This window comes from Saimiri boliviensis, chromosome X (assembly GCF_048565385.1).
Source record: "Saimiri boliviensis isolate mSaiBol1 chromosome X, mSaiBol1.pri, whole genome shotgun sequence".
NCBI lineage: Eukaryota > Metazoa > Chordata > Mammalia > Primates > Cebidae > Saimiri > Saimiri boliviensis.
This window is the reverse complement of record NC_133470.1, coordinates 18658147-18680075: the sequence shown is the minus strand read 5'-3', so window position 1 is coordinate 18680075 and position 21929 is coordinate 18658147. Positions and strand designations below refer to the sequence as shown.

The window sequence follows — 21929 nt, the reverse complement described above, 5'->3', positions numbered from 1 at the left end:
AAATAGTTCTTCAATCAGAATGTATTGTATTAATAGCTGTCTGAGACCTCAGTGATCTCCTAACAATCAAGCAGGAGTTGAATTCATCATTAATCTACCATGCTGTTAAACTTAAATATGACTTGTAGTTGTTTCAGCATATCCAAATGTCTTGATGTCCAAGATAGTCCATTTAATACTATCATAGCCATTCTATACACAACAAAATACAATTCAAGAAACTGTTTTTTGATAATTTTCTAGAAGGACCTTAAGTAGGATTCATAGCTTCAGCAAATCTCAACAACCTTTCATCTTCACCTATTGAAAATAGTTCAAAGTCTATAGTAGGGATTGTCAAACTACTGCCTAAAGGGCAAATCTAGCCTGTTTTTTAATTTTTGAGACAGGGTCTTGCTCTGTTGCCCAGGCTGGAGTACAGTGGCATGCCTTGAAGTCCTGGGCTCAAGCAGCCCTCCCACTTCAGCCTCTCTAGTAGCTGGGACCACAGGTGCATGCCAGTGATATGGAACCGGGGCAGAGAAGTGCTGGGAAGAGAAGGGCATGGTCCCAGGGTAGGGCTCCAACCCCCGGCCTGTGCCCACCAACCTAAGTGAGGACAGGCATTTCTGTTTTTCTGCCCAAATGTTTCCCTAGACCACCCTGGCCTGGCATATCCCCATTCTGTGCCTATAAAAGCCTGAGACCCTAGCAGGCAGGCACACAAGTGGCTGGGTGTCAAGAGGAACCAGCATTTGAAGAGCACACCAACAGGCATTAGCAGACACTGGCAGGTCAGCGGAACCATGTGGAGTTTGGCCAGGGTGATGGGAGGAGAGTCGGGCTGCCTGAATCTAGGGGATAACCACCTTCCCACTCCCGTTCCGGCTGGCTTCCCATCCATCTGCTGAGAGCTACTTTGACCATTCAATAAAACCTTGCACTCATTCTCCAAGCCCATGTGTGATCCAACTTTTCCAGTACACCAAGGCAAGAACCTGGGATACAGAAAGCCCTCTGTGCTTGTGGTAAGTCAGAAGGTCTGATTGAGCTGATAAAGACAAGCTGCCTACAGACAACAAAACTGAAAGAGCACATGGTAACACACACCTACTGGGGCTTCATGAGCTGTAAACATTCACCCCTAGACGCTGCTGTGGGGTCAAAGCCCCACAACCTGCCGAACTGTATGCTCCCCTAGAGGGTTGAGCAATGGGGCACTGAAGAAGTGAGCCACCTCTCTGTCAGATGCCCTGCGATGGGGACAAGGGAACCTTTCCCCAAACCTTCCATAGTTTCACCACTATGCCTGGCTAATTAAAAATATATATTTTTGTAGAGACATAATATCATTATGTTACCCAGGCTGGTCTCACACTCCTGGGCTCAAGTGATTCTCTTGCCTCAGCCTCTCAAAGTGTTGAGATTACAGGCATGAGCCATTATAAGTAAAGTTTTATTAGAACACAGCTGTGCTAATTTGTTGCATATTATCTATGGCAGCTTTATACAACAACAGAGTTGGTTAGTTGTGATAGAGAGCTTATGACCTGTAAAGCCTAGGATATTTACTCTCTGGCCTTTAACAAAAATTTTGCCAACTCCTGGTCTGTAGTAATAAGATCAATAAGGCTTTTCTTTAACTTTTACCTTCTCTAGACATAACTATAAGGAATTCTCAAAGCCTTTTTCTAAAATTTATTATTTTTAGGTTTGATAAGTGAGAATAAACTGTGTTTTGATACTTCATTTTGCTCTAACACTTTGACTCTTTGTATTTACGTTTGTTATATCTAAATTGAAAATGGTTCATCAAGGATGTTTTTATTTATTTATTTATTTTTAGATGGAGTGTCACTCTGTCACCCAGACTGGAGTGCAATGGCACGATCTCCGCTAACTGCAACCTCCACCTCCGGGGTTCAAGCGATTCTCCTGCCTCAGCCTCTGGAGTGGCTGCAATTACAGGTGTGCGCCACCAAGCCTGGCTAATTTTTGTGTTTTGGCAGAGGCAGGGTTTCACTATGTTGGCCAGGCTGGTTTTGAATCCTGACCTCAAGTGATGCGCCCACCTCAGCCTCCCAAAGTGCTGGGCTTAGAGGCATGAGCCACTGTGTGTGGCCTCAAGAATTTTGAGATTCTTTGAGCAGAATTTTTGAGTTTTTCCTGCTTGTGAAATTTTAAGGTGACAAAGCTAAAATTCTGCTTTAAATTTATTCTTGCAAGATGTGAAGAATTCCCTAGTAATACTTTTTCTTCTAAGACTTATGGCCTAAGTGGAATTAAGAAACACAAAATCAGATATAGTTGTTTATTTTAGGGTTTGTTGCTGTAGTATAACATAGCAAAAGCTGAACAATGCAGATTGTTAATGATTGATTTTCTATGTCAATAGTTTTAAAAATAATTATTGGGGGGAAGATCGAAGATGGCCGTTTAGGAACAGCTTGGAGTTGCAGCTCCCAGTGAAAGTGCAGAGGGTGAGTGGACACCACATTTTTATTGCCCACAGACCAAGAGATTCCCAGGAGGAGAGGAGCCTCATGGGTCGCCAGTGTGGCTGTTTTGGCCAGCACAGTTCTTTTGGTTGGCGAGGCTGCTTTGCCCTGCGCGGCTGCTTTGTCGGCGCCCTGGCCCGTGGTTCTCCATACAAAATACACTGGTCCAGGTGCCCTTTTGGCTGGCAATTGGAGCCCTGGGAAGTCGCCCATTCATCTGATTAAAGAGGGGACTGAACAGGGAGCCAGGCCAGGAGATTCCTGGGCAAAAAAAGGGCCACAAATCTCAGTGCCGCTGTTTAAGCTGGCGCAGTGAGTCACCGCAGGGGAAATTACACAGACCTCGGCGCCTTGTCAACAGGTGACTGGAACACCTGGGATAGGGTTGACTGTTCAACTAAAAAAGAAATAAAAGGCTCTGAGGCAGGGAGCCAGGTGATCAGGCTCAGCTGGTCCCACCACCACAAAAGAACAGCAATCAGAAACTCTCTGGATTGAGAGTTTCACAGCAAGCGCAGCTGAACAAGGACAGCCCAGCTCTGTGGGGGAGGGGCGTCCACCATTACCCAGGCAATCCACCACTATGGAGGTAATCCATCATTGCTGAGGCAGCCTGCCGTTGCCAAGGCAACCTGCCATTACAGAAAGTGTCCGCCAATACAGAGGTGGGCCACCATTGCCGAGGCAGTTCTAACTACACCCATATAAACAGGACTACAAGGAAGTTCACACGGTAGCTGGGCAGAGCCCACAGCAGCTCAGCAAAGCCTCTGCAGGCAGACAGTGACTAGGTTGCCTCCTTGCTGGGCAGGGCAGCCCTGGAAAAAAAAAAAAAGGCAGCAGCACAATGGAAACTCATAAATAAAGCCCTAACTCTCTGGGACAGAGCACCTGGGAACAAAAAGTGGTTTATGAGTTCTGTTGCAGCAGACCTAAATGTACCTGCCCAGCAGCTCTGAATGAACAATGGAGCTCACAGCTCAGCACTTGAGCTCCTATAAAGGACAGACTGTCTCCTCAAGCAGCTCCCCGACCCCTGTATATCCAAAGAGTCACCTCATAAAGGAGAGATCAGACTGACATTTGGCGGGTATCCTTCTGGGACAAAGATAGCAGAAGAAGAAACTGGTAGCAACTCTTACTGTTCTGCAGCTGCTGCAAGTGATCCCCAGGCAAGCAGGCCTAGAGTGGACCTCAGCAGTCCTACAGCAGAGGGGCTGGACTGTTAGAAGGAAAACTAAGAAACAGAAGGAAATAACTTCATCATCAACAAACAGGACGTCCACTCAGAAACCCAATCTGAAAGTCAGCAACTACAAAGATGACAAGTAGATAAATCCATAAAGATGGGAAGAAACCAGCACAACAAGGATGAAAACACCTGAAACCAGAACACCTCTCCTCCTACAAGGGATCACAACTCCTCACCAGCAAGGGAACAAGGTTGGATGGAGAATGAGTGTGGTGAAATGACTGAATCAGGCTTCAGAAGGTGGGTAGTAAGAAACTTCTGTGAGCTAAAATAACATGTTCTAATCCAATGCAAAGAAACTAAGAACCTTGAAAAAAGAGTTGATGAAATGCTAACGAGAATGGGCAACTTAGAAAGGAATATAAGTGAATTGATGGAGCTGAAAAACACAACATAAGAACTTCACGAACCATGCACAAGTTTCAACAGCCTAATTGACCAAGCAGAAGAAAGGATATCAGAGGTCGAAGATCAACTCAATGAAACAAAACAAGAAGGCATGATTAGAGAAAAAAGGGGAAAAAGGAATAAACAAAGTCTCCAAGAAATGTGGGACTATGTGAAAAGACCTAATCTACGCTTGATAGGTGTACCTGAATACACAACATACCAGAATCTCTGGGACACATTTAAAGCAGTCTCTGGAGGAAAATATATAGCAATAAGTGCCCACATGAGAAGCAAGGAGAGATCTAAAATTGACACCCTATCATCAAAATTGAAAGAGCTAGAGGAGCAAGATCAAAAAAACCTCAAAACCTAGCAGAAGACAAGAAATAGCTAAGATCAGAGCAGAACTGAAGGAGATAGACACACAAAAAACCCTTCAAAAAATCAATAAATCCAGGAGCTGGTTTTTTGAAAAGATCAACAAAATAGACAGACCACTAGCCAGATTAATAAAAAAGAAAAAAGAGAATAACCAAAATGATGCAATAAAAAACGATAAAGGGGATATCACCACAGATTCCACAGAAATCCAAACCATCATCAGAGATTATTACAAACAACTCTATGCACATAAACTAGTAAACCTGGAGGAAATGGATAAATTCCTGGACACTTGCCTCCTCCCAAGCCTAAACCAGGAAGAAGCCAAAACCCTGAATAGACCCATAACAAGGTCTGAAGTTGAGGCAGCAATTAAGAGCCTACCACCCAAAAAAAGCCCAGGTCCAGACAGATTCACAGCTGAATTGTACCAAACATGCAAAGAGGAGCTGGTACCATTCCTTCTGAAATTATTCCAAATAATCCAAAAAGAGGGAATCCTTCCCAAATGATTTTATGACACCAACATCAAACTGATACCAAAACCTGGGAGAGACTCAACAATAAAAGAAAACTTCAGGCCAATATCCATGATGAACATAGATGCAAAAATGTTCAATAAAATACTGGCAAGCCGATTGCAACAGCACATCAAAAAGCTTATCCACCATGATCAAGTAGGCTTCATCCCGGGGATGCAAGGCTGGTTCAACATACGCAAGTCTATAAACGTAATTCACCACATAAATAGAACCAAAGACCAAAACCACATGATTATCTCAATAGATGCAGAGAAGGCCTTTGACAAAATTCAAGAGCCCTTTATGCTAAAAACCCTCAATAAACTAGGTATTGATGGAACATGTCTCAAAATAATAAAAGCTATTTATGACAAACCAACAGCCAATATCATACTGAATGGGCAAAAACTGGAAGCATTCCCTTTGAAATCTGGCACTAGACAAGGGTGCCCTCTCTCACCACTCCTATTCAATATAGTACTGGAAGTTCTAGCGAGAGCAATCAGGTAAGAGAAATAAATAAAGGGTATTCAAATAGGAAAGGAGGAAGTCAAATTGTCTCTATTTGCAGATGCCATGATTGTATATCTAGAAGACCCCATCGTCTCAGCCCAAAATCTCCTGAAACTGATAAACAACTTCAGCAAAGTCTCAGGATACAAAATCAATGTGCAAAAATCACCAGCATTCCTATACACCAATAACAGACTTAAAGAGAGCCAAATCAAGAACGAACTGCCATTCATAATTGCTACAAAGAGAATAAAATACCTAGGAATACAACTAACAAGGAACATAAAGGACTTCTTCAAGGAGAACTACAAGCCACTGCTCAATGAAATAAGAGAGGACACAAACAGATGGAGAAACATTCCATGTTGATGGTTAGGAAGAATCAGTATAGTGAAAATGGCTGTACTGCCCAAAGTAATTTACAGATTCAACACTATCCCCATCAAGCTACCAATGACCTTCTTCACATAACTAGAAAAAAACACCTTAAACTTCATATGGAACCAAAAGAGAGCCTGCATAGCCAAGTCAATTCTAAGCAAAAAGAACAAAGTGGGAGGCATCACACTACTGGACTTGAAACTATACTACAAGGCTACGGTAATCAAAACAGCATGGTACTGGTACCAAAACAGAGATATAGACCAATGGAACAGAACAGAGGCCTCAGAGGCAACACAACATATCTACAACCATCTGATCTTTGACAAACCTGACAAAAACAAGCAATGGGGAAAGGATTCCCTGTTTAATAAATGGTGTTGGGAAAACTGGCTAGCCATGTGCAGAAAGCAGAAACTGGACCCCTTGCTGACACCTTACACTAAAATTAACTCCAGATAGATTAAAGACTTAAACATAAGACCTAACACCATAAAAACCCTAGAAGAAAATCTAGGCAAAACCATTCAGGACATAGGTGTAGGCAAGGACTTCATGACCAAAACATCAAAAGCATTGGCAACAAAAGCCAAAATAGACAAATGGGACCTAATCAAACTCCACAGCTTCTGTACGGCAAAAGAAACAGTCATTAGAGTGAATCAGCAACCAACAGAATGGGAAAAAAATTTTGCAGTTTACTCATCTGACAAAGGGCTGATATCCTGAATTTACAAAGAACTAAAACAGATTTACAAGAAAAAAACAAACAAGCCCATTCAAAAGTGGGCAAAGGATATGAACAGATACTTTACAAAAGAAGACATACATGAGGCCAACAAACATATGAAAAAATGCTTATCGTCACTGTTCATCAGAGAAATGCAAATCAACACTACATTGAGATACCATCTCACGCCAGTTAGAATGGTGATTATTAAAAAATCCGGAGACAACAGATGCTGGAGAGGATGTGGAGAAATAGGAACAGTTTTACACTGTTGGTGTGAGTGTAAATTAGTTCAACCATTGTGGAAGACAGTATGGCGATTCCTCAAAGACCTAGAAATAGAAATTCCATTTGACCCAGCAATCCCATTACTAGGTATATAACCAAAGGATTATAAATCATTCTGCTATAAGTACACATGCACACAAATGTTCATTGCAGCACTGTTTACAATAGCAAAGACTTGGAACCAACCCAAATGCCCATTGATGATAGACTGGACAGGGTAAATGTGGCACATATACACCATGGAATACTATGCAGCCATAAAAAACGATGAGTTTGTGTCCTTTGTAGGGACATGGATGAATCTGGAAACCCTGATTCTCAGCGAACTGACACAAGAACAGAAAATCAAACACCACATATTCTCACTCATAGGTGGGTGTTGAACAATGAGAACACATGGACAGAGGGAGGGGAGCACTACACACTGGGGTCTGTTGGGGGGAAATAGGGGAGGTACAACATGGGGAGAAATGCCAGATATAGGTGATGGGGAAGAAAGCAGGAAATCACACTGTGACGTGTGTACCTGTGCAACAATCTTGCATGTTCTTCAAATGTACCCCCAAACCTAAAATGCAATAAAATAAATTTTAAAAAATCATAATTATTGCAGAATTTTATTCTTCAATACTGAGTATAGTGAACCAATGAATAACATTTTGTAATTCAAGTGATGGCTATAAACTTAGAAAGCTCATAAAGAAAAATTTTACTCCAAGTTATTCTTAGAATGCTTATGTATATTTGAAAGTAAATATTAAAGTATTTTCAATTCATCTGAGTGGCATACCTTACTCATTTATTTTATTTTATTTATTTTTTTGAGACAGAGTCTTGCTCTGTCTCCCAGACTGGAGTGCAGTGGCGTGATCTCGGCTCACTGCAACCTCCACCTCCCAGGGTCAAGCAATTTCTCCTGCCTCAGACTCCCAAGCAGCTGGGACTACAGGCATATGCCACCATGCCCAGCTAATTTTTTGTATGTTTAGTAGAGACAGGGTTTCACCGTGTTAGCTAGGATGGTCTTGATCTCTTGGCTTCATGATCTGCCTGCCTCAGCCTCTCAAAGCGCTAGTACTACAGGTATGAGGTACTGCGCACAGCCCTTATTCATATTACAGACATTGTTTCGCTAATTAAATATGTTAAATATGATAGTACCTACTCAATCATATGAAAACTGGTTGGGCAACTTTCAGGGATGCCAGAAATGGTGTTGAAGTAGGCATTTGTCCAATTGGATTTCTAAAGGCAAGGCTGAGCGGGAAACTAAACCCTAGATCCCAAGGCCAGGTCTTTGAGACCATGCTGAGTTAAATAATAGAGATGGACTTAACTTCACTGTATGTCTATTATTTAACTCAGCATAGTCTAAAATTGGTCAATACCCTTAGCATTCTCTTGAAAAATATCAGGTCCTTCAAAAGCTTTGATGATTATTACCCCACTCCTGGCTTTTGTGTCATTTTTTTCTGGTATTTTTCTCTATTGATTTTATTTAAGCATATAAACTAGACATTCTTGTTGTTTATTAGAAGTGTATTTCTTTCTTTCTTTCTTTTTTTTTTTTTGAGACAACTCTTGTTGCCCAGGCTGGTGTGCAATGGCGTGATCTCCCCTCACTGCAACCTCTGTCTCCCAGGTTCAAGCGATTCTCCTGCTTCAGCCTCCTGAGTTTCTGGGATTACAGGCATATGCCACCACATCTGGCTATTTTTTTGTATTTTTAGTAGAGACAGGGTTTCTCCATGTTGATCAGGCTGATCTTGAACTCCCAACCTCAGGTGATCCACCCACCTCAGCCTCCCAATGTGCTGGGATTACAGGCGTCAGCCACTGCGCCCGGCCTAGAGGCAGTATTTCTTTAGATAACTGGATGCTAACCTTTTTTTTTTTTTTTAAATTTTGCTCACCATTGCCTGGTAACATTTCAGCCCTTTTCTTTTGGGATAATTTATCTTCTTCTGGAAGTATATCATTTAGGAATTTCTTTGGAGAGTCTCAGTTTCTGGAAAACACTTGTGTTTTGTCTGAAAAATATCTTGATTTCCCTCTTATTTTGAGACGAGAGTTTCATAGAGTATATACTTCTAGGCTGACAGTTGTTTTTACTCAGCACTTTGAGAATGGTACTTGTTTTCTGGCTTCCATTGTTACGGTTAAGTAGTCTATCATCAATCCACCAGTCACTTCTTTTAGGCAATCTGTCCTCTTTCTAATGTTGTAAATTTGACTTTGATGTGTCTAGGTGTGGATTTATTTTTATTTTTCCTGATTGGAAGTTGTTGGTATTTGAGTCACAGTCCAGGCAGGAAAACAGAAGCCATGCTAGGTATTTTAAAACGGAGAGGAGGCCGCGCGCGGTGGCTCAAGCCTGTAATCCCAGCACTTTGGGAGGCCAAGGCGGGTGGATCACGAGGTCAAGAGATCGAGACCATCCTGGTCAACATGGTGAAACCCCGTCTCTACTAAAGGTGCAAAAAATTAGCTGGGCATGGTGGCATGTGCCTGTAATCCCAGCTACTCCGGAGGCTGAGGCAGGAGAATTGCCTGAACCCAGGAGGCGGAGGTTGCGGTGAGCCGAGATCGCGCCATTGCACTCCAGCCTGGGTAACAAGAGCGAAACTCCGTCTCAAAAAATAAATAAATAAATAAATAAAACGGAGAGGATTTTTATAAGGGATTTAGATACATATATGTCAAAAGGTTGAAAGAGGAACAAAGGTGAGGTAGCCCAGAGATTAGAAAATACAGACAGTAGCTATCACATCTCTAGTGTTCAAGGAATCAAAGAGAGTACGTTGCATTACCAGAATCTAGAATCTAGAAGAGAAGAGGAGGGACCACCATCTCTGGAATTGTTGGGCTACTGGGACTGAATGGTTGGAGGAAGTGCTATTGCTGAGAGCTTAGAGCCAGAAGAAAAAGAGCAAAAAAGAGAGGGGAAGAACTGTGGCTATTTCCCCTTTCCTACCTATGATCACTGACCAGTGCCTCTTATTGGTGGGACCTTCGAGGAAGCCAGCCACTAACAGAGCCTGGAAAAGTGCTTTGAAGACATTCCATCCTAGCATTATTTTGCAGGAAATAGAAGGATGAGTGTGGAGTTGAAAAGTAAGTAAAGAACCAGGGCAGTTTAGCTTCTGAATTTTAGGATTTGTTGTCTGCATCACATATGGTAAATTCTCTGCCATTCTGTCTCTTTTTATTTTTCAGAGAGAGGGTCTCTTTCTTACACTGTCATCCAGGCTGGAGTGCAGTGGTGCAATCATAGCTCATTGCAGTCTCAAATGCCTGGGCTCAAGCAATCCTCCTGCCTCGGCCTCCTGAATATCTAGAAGTACAGGTACATGCCACCATGATTGGCTAATTTTTAAAAAATGGTTTATTTGTTTATTTATTTTTTGTAGAGACAGAGTCTTGCTATGTTGCCTAGGCTGGTCTCAAGTGATTCTCCTGTCTTGGCCTCCCAAAGTACTGAGATTACAGATGTTAGCCACCATGTCCAGCTGTCATTCTCTTTGAATATTCTCTTTTGCTTGCTGTTTAATCTCATTTTGAAAGTCCAGTTAGATATAATACCTTCTCTATTTTCTGTGTCTTTTGCCCTCTCTTTGGAATTTTCATGTCTTTCCCTTGCTGCATTCTGAGTAATTTCTTGAAATATGTCTTTCAGTTTCTTAATTCTCACTTTAACTGTGTCTGTGTCTGATCTGCTGTTTTTGTTTTTGTTTTTGTTTTTGTTTTGAGACCTAGTCTTGCAGTGTCACCCAGGCTGGAGTGCAATGGCAGAATCTGCCTCCCAGGTTTAAATGATTCTGCTGCCTCAGCCTCCTGAGTAGCTAAGATCAGGCACCCACCACCACGCCCAGTTAATTTTTGTATTTTTAGTACAGACAGGATTTCACTATGTTGGCCAGGCTGGTCTCAAACTCGTGACCTCGTGATCCACCCACCTTGGCCTCCCAAAGTGCTGGGATTACAGATGTAAGCCACCATGCCCTGATGTGCTGTTTTAACCAGGCTCTTTTTCTTTCTTTCTTTCTCTCTTTCTTTCTTTCTTTCTTTCTTTCTTTTTCTTTCTTTCTTTTCTTTCTTTCTTTCCTTCCTTCCTTCCCTCCGTCCCTACCTCCTTCCCTTCCTTCCTTCCTTCCTTTCTTTCTTTCTTTCTTTCTTTCTTTCTTTTTTTTTTTTTTTTTTTTTGTGACAGAGTCTCACTCTGTTACCCAGGCTGGAGTGCAGTGGTGAAATCTTGGTTCACTGCAACCTCTGCCTCCTGGGTTCAAGTCATTCTCCTGTCTCACCCTCCCGAGTAGCTGGAACTACAGGCCTGTGCCACCACAGCCAGCTTATTTTTTATATTTTTAGTAGAGATGGAGTTTCGCTATGTTGACTAGGCTTGTCTCAAACTCCTGACCTCAAGTGATCCACCTACCTTGGCCTCCCAAAGTGCTGGGATTACAGGCATGAGCCACTGAGCCCGGCCACCAGGTTACTGATTTCTAATTTCAACTATTTTATTTTTCATTTCTAGGAATTATATTTGTTTTCATTTCACTTGATCTTAGCCAAAACATTGAGAAGGAGTATTGTTTTCATTTCAGAAATATTTGGTATTTTCAATCAGTCATACTTTTAATCCTACATATTAAACATCTTACTATATATTGTATATCTGATAATTCCAGTATCTGTAGTATATGCAGGTATGGTCCTTTGTTTCTGCTAACTGTCGCTCATAGTGACTTGTGTTTTTTTCTTTTCCATTGTGAACTATGTTTGTTGGAACTTTATATGGTGGTGCAAGCACTTGATGCTTGGGCTTAAGGTAAGTTCCTCCAGCCATGATTATTATTTGCTTTTGCAAATACTTAAGGTCCTCAGTAACCTAAGGTCACTTAAAGTAAATCATTAATGTGGGGTCTCTTTTTAGGTCACAGTTTTAGGTTTAGGATTAGAAGCATGGTGTACAGTTGTGACAGGCTGCTTCTGAAATGGCTCCTCCTGATCCTAGCTTCTTGTTATTCATGCCTTATGTAATCCACTCTCTGTGTGTAGGGGCTGGACCAAGTGATATGCTTCTCACAAATAGAATATGGCAAAAGTGATAGGCTATTACTTATGTGATTTGATTATAAAAGAATGTGACTTCTGTCTTGCTTGCTCTCTCTGGCTTTCCTTGCTTGTTCTGATGAAGCAAGTTACTATGCTGTGAGTTGTTCTCTAGAGAGGCCCACGTGGCAAGGACTTGAAGGCATCCTCTGGCCAACAGCCAGTGACGAACTGAGGCCCCCAGACCAATAGCCTGTGATAAACGGAATCCTGCTCACAACCACATGAATGAACTTAGAGGTAGGTCCTTCCCCAGTTGAACCTTGAGATGACTGCCACTGCAGCCAACACCTTGACTTCCACCTTGTGAGAGGCCCTGAGCCAGAAGACCCAGCTATGCCGCACAGATTCTTGACCCACAGAAATGGTGAGATCATAAATATTGTTATTTTAAGCCACTAAGTTGTGGGAGTAATTTGCTATTCAACAGTGGATAACTAGTACTCCAATTGAGAGTAGCAATCATCCCAATCTATTCTGCATATGTTTAGCCATATCTGCATCACTGTTTCCATTTATGGCCATGATTCCTTAAGAGGAATACCGAGACAAACCAGAAGGTACCCAAAAGAAGATTGTTGAGGTGGGGAGGGGTGGTAAAAGATCTGGGAAATATGTCATATGAAGAACAGGTGAATGAATTGGGTGTGTTATACCTGAAAAATTGATCTGTATTTTTTTTTTTAGTTTAAAAAAGATAGTGGAAAAGAAGCTGGAACTAGGAGCAATAGAAATCACTAAGACTTAGAAACCCAAAACCTCCTGGAACCCAATTTATAAATAGAAGATTTCATGGGAGACTTTTCTCTCCTCCATCTGAGGCCAAGAGAAGCAAATTTCTTTAAGGTTTGCTCTGGGATGGTTAATTTGTTCTGGTTCACCCTCTGAGGGTCCAATTTCTGAGTCTCTGAGCTTTATCTTCTGTCCCCAAAGATGGCCTGTTATAGCAGGATCTCTGGAGCACTTAAGATCAGCAGATGACGTCAGGGAAGCTACCAGCTTTAGAGCTTTAGCTTTAGAGCTGTCTTACCTCTCTGGATTTGTGTTTTCACATCCTGTATTTTTTTTAACCTCTAAGGATTTCCCTTATTTTCTACTATCCCAACTATGCATTTATGAAATGTTTTAAATTTCTTATTCTATATTTTGGGTCTTTTTGTACTAGGATGGATTTTTTAGGATTGCTAATAGGCTATATTGCTGGGAATGGAAGTGCCTATGAACTTTCTTTTTTTTTTTTTTTTTTTGAGACGGAGTTTCGCTCTTGTTACCCAGGCTGGAGTGCAATGGCGCGATCTCGGCTCACCGCAACCTCCGCCTCCCGGGTTCAGGCAATTCTCCTGCCTCAGCCTCCTGAGTAGCTGGGATTACAGGCACGTGCCACCATGCCCAGCTAATTTTTTGTATTTTTAGTAGAGACGGGGTTTCGCCATGTTGACCAGGATGGTCTCGATCTCTCGACCTCGTGATCCACCCGCCTCGGCCTCCCAAAGTGCTGGGATTACAAGCTTGAGCCACCACGCCCGGCCGTGAACTTTCTTTTTAAACGTTGTAAAACGTACATAACATAAAATTTGCATTTTAACTATTTTTAGGTATACAATTCAGTGGCATTATGTATATTTACAACATTGTATAAAAGTCACCATTATGTATTTGCAGAACTTTTCCATCTTCCCAAACTAAAATATTTTACACATTAAACAATAACTCCCTATTTTGCATCCTCTCTAGCCCCTGATAACTTCCTATGGACCTGTTTTAAAATGAAAAGTTATTGCAGATTTTGAGAATACATTTGCAGAACTCCAGATATTCTCAGACCCTAAATTAAGAAAAAATGGTTAAAGACCATACATTTTTATTTTTTGAGATAAGGTCTCTGGCATGGTCATAGCTCACTATAATCTTGACCTCCCAGGCTCAAGCAATCCTCCTGCCTCAGTCTCACAAGTAGCTGGGACCACAGGTGCACACCACAATGTCTGGCTAATTTTTAAACTTCTTGTGGAGATGGGGTCTTGCTTTATTGCACAGGCTGGTCTCAAACTCCTAGTCTCAAGTGATCCTCCCACCTTGGCCTCCCAAAGTGCAGGGATTATAGACATGAGCCACTGTGCCTGGCCCAAAGACTATACATTTAACATTGTGGAATTACACCAGGAAAGTGCTGTTGATTACTGATGTGCTCTGGGCCCATAACCAGTGCCTTTTAAAGTTGAAATGTGCTGCCAATATTGATATTTAAGAAATCACAATTTGTTTCTTCTACCATTCTCCAGATGCCATGCTACTTCCCAATTTTACCTTTACAATTTTCAGCAAAAAACTAATTCATAAAAACCGAAAAAAAAAAAAAAAACAAACATCCTGCAGGAAATACCTGATATAGGCTGGTAGATATTGCTAAGAGTAAGACAAAAGCTTACTACTATATTTTAGGTGACAGGTCGGTCAATTGTTTGTACTGGTACACAGTCACTAAAAAGAAATAACTACTCAGTGGTACCTTTTCTCTAGAAAAGTTCAGTTAACTTTATAACGGAGGATATATGAGAGAACAAGATACGTCACTGGCTAAGCATTCTTTCATTCTCACTCCATAACTATCTAATAAAGAGAATTTTGTATTTTCTATTCTATTCTGCATCTTTTATGACTTGGAATTGGGAGAATGAGATGGACTTAGAAAGACATGGACCTAAGAGTGGGTGTGTAAGAGGAAAAGATTTAGTAAAAAGCCAAGTCATGCCTGGGATTAAAATTAAAAGAAAAGAGAGATGAAAGAAAAAGTACTTGCTGGATGCCACAGTGAGTTTTAGGGTTTGGACAGTGAGGGATACTGTAGCAGAATTGGGGAGGAGAGACAAGCTGGCTTTAGGATGGGTGTTGTCAGTTATGATTTGGACGGCCTTTGATGTTCTTTGTTGTTTTCACTTTTTTCTTTTCTTTTGAGGCGTTGCTCATATACAGTCAGGTTCACAACCTTAAGGGCTGAACTCAATGAGTTTTTACATGTGTCTACACCTGTGTCACCACCACCCAGATCAAAATACAGAATAGAGCAGAACCTCACATTCTTTCTTCTTCATCCCCTTCCCAGTCAACATTCTCCACTCCCCCCCAACCAAGAAATAATCACTCTTCTGGTTTCTAGCACCATAGATTAGTTTTTGTCCGTTTTTTAACCTCATAAAAATGGAATCATACACTGGGCACGGTGGCTCATGCCTGTAATCCCAGCCCTTTGGGAGGCTGAGGCAGGCAGATCACTTGAGGTCAGGAGTTCGAGATCAGCCTGGCCAACTGGGTGAAACCCCGTCTCTACTAAAAATACAAAAATTAGCCAGGCATAGTGGTAGATGCCTGTAGTCGCAGTTACTCAAGAGGCTGAGGCAGAAGAATTGCTTGAACCCAGGAGGTGGAGGCTGCAGTGAGCCAAGATTGCACCACTGCACTCTAGTCTGGGCAACAGAGTGAGACTCTGTGTCTAAATAAATACATAAATAAACAAATGGAATCATACAGTGTCCACTCTTTTGTGTCTAATTCCTTAGGTTTTTTTTTTTTTAGACAGGGTCTTACTCTGTTGCGCAGGCTGGGGTGCAGAGATGTGAACACAGCTCACTGCAGCCTCAACCTCCTGGGTAAAAGTGATCCTCCCACCTTAGCCTCTGGAGTAGCTGGGACCACAGGCATGTGCCACTACACCTAATTATTTTATTTTTTATAGAGGCAGAGTCTCACCATGTTGTCTGGGCTCATCTTAAACTCCTGGACTCAAGCAATCCTCCCACCTCAGCCTCCCAAAGTGCTGGGATTACAGGCATGAGCTGCTGCTTGGCTTTAGTCTGATTTCCTTTACTCAGCATTACATCTACAAGATTCATTGATATTGTTTTATATAGCAAAATAAGTTTTTAAAAGCAGTGCACTGTAGTTCATAAACTATTCATCTGTTCTATAGTTGATGGATATTTGTGTGTTAGAGCATTTGGTTATTATGAATAACAGTGCTATGAATATTCTTGTCTACATTTGCTGGAGGATGTAAAACACTCATTTATGTTGAGTGTCTGTTCAGGTGTGAAATTGCTGGGTCATAAAGTGGACATATCTGTTGCTTTAGTATTTTCTGTCAGGCAGTTTTCTAAAGTGGATGTACCAGAGTACACTCCTACCAGCAATGTGAGACAGTTCCAGTTACACTTATCTTTACCTGGACTTAACATTTGCAGTCCCTTAATTTTAGTCACTTTTAATGTTTTTTGCAGGGGCACAAGCAGAGATTAGAAATCCTTTTAAATTATTTTAGCTGTTAAATTCTGTTTTAGTGTAAAGGATTCTATACATAAGCTGGGTACATGAAGCTTTGGAACTTAGGAAATCCCAAGGATTTGGAATTGTTCTCATCTAGTTCAGCTGAGCTGGGATATTTTTGTACCCCATCTCCTTTTTTTTTTGAGGCAGGGCCTCAGTCTGTCACCCATCTGTCACCCAGGGTGAAGTGCAGTGGCACAATCATAGCTCACTGCAGCCTCAAATTCCTGGGCTCAAAGGATCCTCTCACTTCAGCCTCCTGAGTAGCGAGGACTACAGGCATATGCCACCATCATGCCTAACTAATTTTCAATTTTTTTTTATAGAGATGGGGTCTTGCTATGTTGCCCAGGCTGGTCTTGAACTCCTGGCCTCAAGTGATCCTCCTGCTTCAGCCTCCTGAGTAGTTGGGATTACAAGTGTGTGCCACAACACCTGGCTCTCTGTTTTTGAAGGTGAGACTTTATTCTGTAAAGATAGAAGAGTGGCTCCTAAAAGAAAGATGATTCTGCAGAGACTGTCTAAAGTTGGTAAAGCTACTGAATGCATCTTATTATTGGCTAGTTGTTAAATAATTGTGCATCAAAATCACCTGGAAGGTTTGTTAATACATGACTTGTCGGCCCCACTCTCAGAATTTCTGATTCACTAGGTCTGGAGCTAAATAATCTGTATTTTTAAAAAATTCCTAGGTAATGCCACTCTGGCTTGTCCCAGGACCACACTGTGAAAGCCACTGAGCTCACCTATTGCAATAGTCTCAGTGAGAGGCAGTACTGAAAGAGGTGAGAAGTAGTTGGATTTTGGAGCTCTTTGGAGACGTAGAGCCAATAAAACTTGTTTTTAAATATTGTGATCCTAGAATGTTCTTTAGGTAGATTACTTTTCTTTTCTTTTCTTTTTTTCTTTGAGACAGGGTCTTGCTCTCTCATCCAAGCTGAAGTGCAGTGGTGTGACCTCAGCTCACTGCAGTATCTGCCTCCTGGGCTCAAGTGATCCTCCCATCTCAGCCTTCCAAGTAGTTAGAACTACAGGAGTGATCCACCATGCCTGGCTAATTTTTAAATTTTTTTTGTAGAGACAGGGCTTTGCATGTTGCCCAGGCTGGTCACTAACACCTGCCTCAGCCTCTCAAAGTGCTGCGATTATAAGCATCAGCTACTGCATCTGGCCTCTGAAGTATATTTCTTATTTACATGCTTTTGTTTTTTAATTTTTAAAATGTAACTGGCAGTACAGCTTTGTTGTTAAACATACAGGCTCAGGAGTTGGATGGCCTGGGTTCAAATTGCAGCTCTACTACATATTGGTTGTGTAATCTTGCAGGTTATTTCATTTCTCACTTGTAAAATGTGGATAATATTAGCAGGTATTTCTTGTAAGGAATAAATGAGATACCTACTGTAAAACACTTCTCATGGTGCATGGAATATGGATTTTTAATTGGTTCAATTTGGAGCAAGGACGTACTGCTTTGATATGATAATGCGGACTGTCAAAACAAACAAAAGAAAATTTAACATTTATTTTCTAATATTATCTGGTAAGTAAAAGAATTTTTCAGAAAGCTAATTCTATTTTATTTTTTACTTTTTATTTTTGAGACAGAGTCTCACTCTGTTGTCCAGGCTGGATTGTAGTGGTGCAATCTCAGCTCACTGCAACTTCCACCTCCCAGGTTCAAGCGATTCTCATCTCAGCCTCCTGAGTAGCTGGGACTACAAGCACGTGCCACCACACCTGGCTAATTTTTGTTATTTCTTTTTTTAGTAGAGATGGGGTTTTGCCATGTTTGTTAGGCTGGTCTCAAACTCCTGACCTCAGGCGATCCACCTGCCTTGGCCTCCCAAAGTGCTGGGATTACAGGCATGAGCCACTGTGTCCAGCTGAAGCTCATTTAAAAAATTTGATTTTTATTACTTTTACATAAAGCATAAATTGTGTCAACAGTTATTCTGATAGATCACTTGAAAAATGTAACTTGTACTTTGTCTTAGTCCTTTTGTTGTTGTTGTTTTTGAGACGGAGTCTTGCTCTGTCACCAGGTTGGAGTGCAGTGGCACAATATTGGCTCACTGCAACCTCCGTCTCCTGGGTTCAAGCTGGGACCACAGGTGCATGCCACCACGCCCGGCTAATTTTTGTATCTTTTTTTTTAGTAGAGATGGGGTTTCACCATGTTGGCCATGATGGTCTCGATCTCTTGACCTCGTGATCTGCCCACCTTGGCCTCCCAAAGGGCTGGGATTACAGGCATGAGCCACCGCACCCAGCCTGTCTTAGTGTTATTTGTTACGCTATAACAGAATATCACAGACTGGATAATTTACAAAGAACAGAAATTTACTTTCTTACACTTCTAGAGGCTAGGAAATCAAGATAAAGATGCCAGCATCTGGTGAGGACCTTCTTGTTATGTCCTCACATGATGAAAGGTGGAAGGGCAAGAGAACAAGAGGGGACCAGACTCACCCTTTTAAAACAGCATTAATCCCACCCATGAGGGTGGAGCCCTTATGGCCTAATCATCTCCCCAAAATCCCACCTCCCAACACCGCCACAATGGCAACCAAATTTCAACATCAGTTTTGGAGGTGAAAAAAGCATTCAAACCATAGCATACCTTCTGTGCAAATTCTGTACAATATTTACAATGGGCATTTTATTCATTTGGATTAAACAGGTGATAAAGTTTGGCCATTTGTCCTCTCCAAATCTGATGTTGACATTTGATTTTCAATGTTGGAAATGGGGCCTGGTGGGAGGTGTTTGGATCATAGGGATGGATCCCTCACGAATGGCTTGGTGTTGTCTTATCAATAATGAGTAAGTTCTCACTTTATTAGTTCATGTAAGAGCTGATTGTTTAAAAGAGTGTGGGCACCTCTCCTATCTATCTGTTGCTTCCTCTCTTGCCATGTGACACACCTGCTCCCCCTTCACCTTCCGCCATGAGTGGAAGCTTCTTGAGGTTTTTACTAGAAGCAGATGTCAATGCTATGCTTCTTGTATAGCGTGCAGTATTGTGAGCCAAATAAATCTCTTTTCCTTATAAATTACTCAGCCTCAGGCATTCCTTTATAACAACACAAAATGGACTAAGAAAATGGTTTTAGTATGAATTGCAAATGAGACAGCAGCTGTACTTGGTACTTAAAATTTTTTTTGCAACATTGGTGCCTGAGGAGCAATGCCCAGGGAAATCATCACCCTACAGTTGGGCCAGTGCGGCAATCAGATTGGGTTCGAGTTCTGGAAACAGCTGTGTGCTGAGCATGGAATCAGCTCCGAGGGCATCATGGGAGAGTTCACCACTGAGGGCACTGACCACAAGGATGTCTTTGTCTACCAGGCAGATGATGAGCACTACATCCCCCGGGCTGTACTGCTGGACCTGGAGCCCTGGGTGATCCAATCCATCCTCAACTGCCCACTATGCCAAGCTCTATAACCCAGAGAATATCTACCTGTTGAAGCAGGGAAGAGGAGCTGGCAAAAACTAGGCCAGCGGACTCTCCCAGGGAGAGAAGATCCACGAGGACATTTTTGACATCATTAACTAGGAGGCAGATGGTAGTTACAGTCTAGAGGGCTTTGTGCTGTATCACACCATTGCTGGGGAACAGGCTCTGGCCTGGGTGCCTACCTCTTAGAAGGACTGAATGACAGTTATCCTAAGAAGCTGGTGCAGATATACTCAATGTTTCCCAACCAGGATGAGATGAGCGATGTGGTGGTCCAGCCTTACATTTCACTCCTCACACTCAAGAGGCTGATGCAGAACATAGACTGTGTTGTGGTGCTGGACAACACAGCCCTGAACTAGATTGCCACAGAATGCCTGCATATCCAGAATCCATCCTTCTCCCAGATCAACCAGCTGGTGTCCACCATCATGTCGGCCAGCAGCACCACCCTACATTACCCTGGCCACATGAACAGTGACCTCATCGGCCTCATCTCCTTGCTCATTCCCACTCCATGGCTCCACTTCCTCATGACCAGCTACACCCCACTCATTAAGGACCAGTCAGTGGCCAGCATGAGGAAGACCACAGTCCTGGATGTCATGAGGTGGCTGCTGCAGCCCAAGAACATGATGGTGTCCACAGGCCAAGACCACCAGACCAACCACTGCTCCATCACCATCCTCAGCATCATCCAGGGACAGGTGGACCCCACCCAGGTCCACAAGAGCCTGCAGAGGATCCAGGAACAGAAGTTGGCCAACTTCATCTCATGTGGCCCTGCCAGCATCCAGCTGGCCCTGTCGAGGAAGTCTCCCTACCTGCCCTCAGCCACCGGGTCAGCTAGCTCATGATGGCCAACCACACCAGCATCTCCTTGCTCTTCAAAAGAACCTGTCACCAATATGACAAGCTGTGGAAGCAGAAGGCCTTCCTGGAGCAGTTCCACAAGGAGGACATGTTCCAGGACTTTGATGAGATGGACACGTCCAGGGAGATTGTGCAGCAGCTCATTGATGAGTGCCATGCGGCTACATGACCAGACTACATCTTCTGGGGTGCCCAGGAGCAGCGAGTCCCCCAGTACAAGGACCCTCATCTGCCTTAGTGGTTGGCCCAGGCCCTGCCTGACTGACCACCCCCTCAGAGTATATAGATCAGGGACCTCACGTAACTCTTTCTCATACACATGCACTCTCTGTTGGCCTGTGAACACATTGACTTCTCCTCTTATGAGACTCTTTATATTTAATAAAGCACTGGATGTAAATTAAAAAAAATGTCATCTACTTGTTTAGTTATCAGTGACATAATTAAAAATTGCTGAATTATTATTCACTCAGCTAAAAAACTGCCAAAGTTCAAATGTTGTGATTCTGGCTCATAGCATATTGACAGGCCAAAGCAAATGATAAAAAAAATTTTAAAAATGTTTTCAGAGCTCAGCAAAATTTTGGCCAAAGAAATTTTTCATGCAGGAAACATGACGTAAACATCTATTTTTTTCTTACCCTTTCAGAAAATTTAATTGTCCACTATATAATAATACATAATTTCAACAAAATCTTCTGCATACAATTAGCTATAAAAAGAACTAACCACCAAAAGGCAATCACTTGTAGCAAAAGCACTTTATCTTTGCAGATGCCAAGAAAGGTTTCATTTCTTTTGAAAAATAGCTAAGATTATTTTCCAGCAAAATATAAACAGTTTCCTTAAATGATATAATGATCCAAGCTTATTATTTTCTCTTGCAGTGAGTCTTAAGCACAGATACACATTAAAATCACTAGATGCAAGGCTGGAATTCTAAGGCTGGAGCATGGACATGTTTATGTTTACATTTACATACTTCCTAGACTTCAATAGGTCTTCTATTTTGGGCCACATGGCAAACTGAATAATCTGAAAACCCTTCTGCTACAGAACACCTAGAAGTACTGGATAAAATAAGGGAAATATCCTTTTAAATGCATAGTTAAAATTGTAAGGGAAATAGTTTAGGGCCAAAATGAGAGCTGGAGTTACAATTCCACATAAATAAGCAGGTGCTGATACTTTGTTTTCCCTGGCAGTAGAAGAGAGTGCAGTAGGTCC

General features: G+C 42.1%; 1 pseudogene; it reads left to right on the top strand.

Annotated features, from left to right (window-relative positions):
- The first annotated feature begins 19547 nt into the window (after nucleotides 1–19547).
- LOC101037775 (tubulin gamma-1 chain pseudogene) lies at nucleotides 19548–20940 on the top strand (annotated as a pseudogene).
- The last annotated feature ends 989 nt before the right edge of the window (nucleotides 20941–21929 follow it).